The sequence below is a fragment of the Syngnathus floridae genome, chromosome 19 (assembly GCF_059516105.1).
Source record: "Syngnathus floridae isolate MCC-2025c chromosome 19, RoL_Sflo_1.0, whole genome shotgun sequence".
NCBI lineage: Eukaryota > Metazoa > Chordata > Actinopteri > Syngnathiformes > Syngnathidae > Syngnathus > Syngnathus floridae.
The window spans coordinates 9,238,479-9,242,624 of NC_142431.1; the positions used below are offsets into that span (position 1 = coordinate 9,238,479).

At 49.7% G+C, this 4,146-nt stretch overlaps 1 long non-coding RNA gene across 3 annotated transcripts; it reads left to right on the top strand.

The window, feature by feature from the left end:
• Positions 1-1,901: 1,901 nt before the first annotated feature.
• Positions 1,902-3,757, top strand: LOC148382071 (uncharacterized). Of its 3 annotated transcripts, none has more exons than XR_015854447.1 (5): positions 1,902-1,939; positions 2,985-3,055; positions 3,192-3,296; positions 3,441-3,551; positions 3,675-3,757. It is a non-coding gene; the product is annotated as an uncharacterized LOC148382071 (long non-coding RNA). The 3 variants fall into 3 exon arrangements; XR_015854448.1 differs by lacking the exon at positions 1,902-1,939 and adding an exon at positions 2,045-2,110; XR_015854446.1 differs by lacking the exon at positions 1,902-1,939 and adding an exon at positions 2,673-2,900.
• The last annotated feature ends 389 nt before the right edge of the window (positions 3,758-4,146 follow it).

Below are 4,146 nucleotides of genomic sequence, written 5' to 3' on the forward strand. Positions count from 1 at the left end.
CACTCTTGAATACTGTTTTGCCTACTTGCACTATTGCATAATTATCACTGCTGCACTTTATACTTATGTTTAATATATATATATATATATATAGTATATGTATATATATATATTTTCATAGGATATGTTACTTCTATTCAACTGCAATATCACTACTTTGTTGTAAGACGTATGCAACGGAATTTCGTTTTGTATGCACCATGTGCAGACAAGATGACAATAAAGTTTGTCTAAGTCTAAGTCTAAGTCATGTCAGGTCAGCTGTCTGGAGAGAGAGAGAAGTCAGGACCTGCGGGCGGAGCACAACCGTGCCACCGCCGCCATGACGGAACTCAAAAGCAAACTCCATGAGGAGAAGCAGAAAGAGTTAGCCATTACCAGGGAGACATTACTGCGGCAGCATGAAATGGAGCTGATGAGAGTGATCAAAATCAAAGATGGAGAGATCCAGCGACTGAATGCCTTGGTCCTCAGCCTGAGGGACGGCTCCATGGACAAGGTGATCCGCTCTATCCGTGTCTGACTATCCGCACGCCACGTCGGGCTTCGATGCGGCCGCTACCGTATTGTGTAGCTTGTCCCCAGTAAGCGTCGCGGCGCTCCGTTGCGGTCTCAACGGCCCGGTGTGGCGCAATGTCTGCTCAGGTGAGGAGGGGGGGCGCTTTGCTGGCGGAGGTGGAGGAGACGCGGCGGTGTCGGGAGACCGAGCGGTGTCGCCTCCACCAGGAGCGCGGAAGAAGCCCTGGCAGCGGCCCAGCAGGCCTGGCAGTCCCGAGCGGCCGAGCTCCGATCGGCTCATCACCAGCATCGGGAGGAGCTGAGCCGAACCAAGAGAGACTGCGAGAGGGAGATCCGCCGACTGGTAGGACTGATCAGATGCGCGGTGCGTGGCTATGTTCCCAATTTCGTTGTATACCTGCAGTGCAATGACACCTAAGGCATTCTATTCTATTCTATTTCACAAGAAGAAAATGTCCGGTTGCTCGCTTCGCTTTTGTCACAGCAAAGGTGTTCTAGTCGATTCAAGAAAAAAATTGGCCGGTTGCTCTCTTTGTTTTTGTCACAATTCTGGCAAATGAGTTTGCCCGCCTGCCTGAGCGCTCCCCGTTTGTACATCCAGACGGATGAGATCAAGCTGAAAGACAGAGCGGTTAGTGTTTTGGATGAAGCCCTGGGGCCGGCCACGTCCACCGCCTTCAGCTGCAGACTCAGGCTGCCGAGCAGCAGATCGCTGCCCTGAGGGATTCCCAAAGGGCGGGCCTAAACTACCCTGGAAGTGGGGTCAACGCCGCTACTAGCAATCCTCTTCATTGCGTAAGCCACCTCATCACACACTTGCAGTACGCATGACTTAGGTCGTTGCTGGAGGAAGGTAGCACAAAAACAGTTTTGAACTTTGAACGAGTGCTTGTGTGTGTGTGTTGCGGGGCGTTTTCAGTCTCAGGAGGATCGGGACACGCGACGGTTTCATCTGAAAATCGCTGAGCTCAGCGCAGTCATCAGGAAACTGGAGGATCGAAACGCCCTGCTTTCTGAAGAGCGCAATGAACTGGTAATTTATTGACGGCACGCTTGAAGGTTTGCGCTACGTTTGATGCGCGCCATCCAGCGAGGCACCCATTGCGCTTGCTTATTAGTTGAGCGGCGCGGCGAGTCGGTTGCCTGGTAGATGTCTTTTATTGGGAGCCAAAGCCACGATTCCGTTCAAACCGATGCAAAAGGAATGGATACGTTCTGGCCCGCGTGTTGTGCGTCTTTCACATCCCGCACTTCATGCTTGCAGCTAAAGCGACTGAGAGAAACAGAAAGCCAGTTTCTGCCACTCCTGTACAAAAACAAACGCCTGAGCAGGAAGAATGAAGAACTCTCGCTGGTGCTGTGTCGCCTTGAAAACAAAGTGCGCTTTGTCACCCAGGAGAACGAGGAGATGGCAAGCTTGGTAAGTCGACGCGGACAACGGCGGCGTGCCAACAGAGTCCACTGCATTTGTGTTCCACAGAGAAGGCCTAGTTCGCTCAATGACCTGGACCGCGGTTGCGGCCAGCAGGACGGTGAAATGGAGTTCCTTCAAGTTGTGGAGCAGCGGCACATCATCGACGACTTGTCCAAGGTCTTCAGGCAGGCGACTCGGTGCACGTACGGCAGCGCCGCGCTCGCTCGCTGTCGCCAGGAAACCTTTTCCGTCCAAAGCTTGGCCGGCGGCCGCCATCCAAAAAATTGGCCCCTTAAATTCCGACCTTTCAAGCAGGAGCATTGTGCGCACGCGTTTGAACACGCTTTAGACTTGTTTTGCCGTTTTCAGCAGCTCAAAGCTCCCGTTTTGTCAGCGCCTTTGCCACTCGCTGTGCGCTGAAAACGACGGACTTGCCCGGCTGCTCAGCCCGTCAACCATGAGCCGCGAGCGCGACGTCGTTGTCCGTAGGCAGCTAGTGGCAAAATGCACCCTGTTAGAGTTGCGCTCGCTCCAACTTATTTTGCAAGAACCACACGGGAGACAAGTAAGTTCTTTTGGACACCTGCAGGTGGAGAGTCCATCCGTTGTACGAATGAAGTCTGACTCTCGGCTCCTGCACGAGCATTTTAATTAAGAGAAACAGGGTGGGTGTAAGAGTGGATTGAATAGAGGAAGCCCTTGACCTCTAGTCAAAACATAGCAAGGGGTGTTTTACGACTTTGTGTAGGAAGGGATAAGCGATAGGGATAAATAAGGGATAAATAATATTATTTATTACAGGTTGCAGTCAAAGTCAAAGCAACACAATGATACGATAAAGATAATCTGGAAAACCCTGACACACCCTGTAGTTGTCACTTTTGGAAAAGACGAGCGTCCCTCCAATCATCGCCGGTGACGTGTTTTTCAGGCTCTGGAGACAGGAGCTCATGTCAGAAATGTCATTGTGAGTCGCGTTTGTTTCTGCGCCGGAGCCGTTCGTTCCCTTTGCATCCAAAGAATCTCAAAGGCGGATTATTTGTGTCGACAGGAGAGAGATTTGCTGCTACGATACCGACGTCGAGAATCTCTGAGGAGGAACAAAGCGTGAGGTCCTGCAAGGTGAGTCTGTTTGTTTGCGGCTGCTTGGTGTTGCGCAAGATGAAATGGCCTTTTTCTCGCTATCGTTCCTCTCGTCGATTCATCGTGAGGTGTCGCTTCAGTTTGTTCAGAGAGATGTTTGCTTCCGCGCCCGCAGGTCATCGAAACATTTTACGGCTACGACGAAGACGTGTTGGTGGACTCGGACGGATCGTCCTTGTCTTTTCACACCGACAGAACCCCCGACACGGAACCCGAAGAGGTAGCCCGCCATTTCTGCCAGCGTATTGGCACCAAACATTCCTCTTCAGCCTGGAATCGGACTCGTCTTTGCGTCGCGGGTGCTTTGTCGCCGGTCTGACTGATTCTGGTACTAGTGCTGTGTTGCATTGGTGTGTGCATGAAGAGGCGGAGCTTCGCTACCGCCAGCTGACGCAAGAATATCAAGCGCTGCAACGAGCCTACGCTCTGCTAGCCCAGACCAGCGAAGGGGACTACGACGCCAAGAGCGTACACGGTAAGTAACACTCGTTGTGTTTAAGGAGATTTACGTTTGTAATAGCAGAAGTGTAGCCGCGTTGCGTTGTACGTGTGAAAATTGGTCGAGGCGAAATGTTAATGTTTAATTTCATTCCTTTAGGTTCCACGGTGTTTGTTGGCTGCAAGTTTTCCACTGCAAGAAGAGGCTCGTATCATTGACCAGGAGCGAGCTACAATGGTGAGTAGCCATAACATTTATGTTAAACACTTCCTATTTCATGTCTAACAGTACTTGATTTAACAAATAACCATAAATAAATACAGTGTGGGCACTGAAGTTAACATATGTGATTATACTGCCTAATCTGTCACCGAGTAGATTGTTGCAAAGTAATATAAGATCCAAAGTTGTAATTCAGAATAGTTTTCAAAAGAAGGCCATTAGAATTATATACAAGTCTGATTACCCTGAACATAACAACAAGCTATTAATTAAATCACAAATTCTTCAATTCAAAGATTTGGTAGATTATCAGACAAATAATGTCTAACAGTAATTGATTTAACACATCACGATAAGTAGATTGAGTGTGGGCACTCTCAAGTTAACATATGTGATTATACTGCCTAAT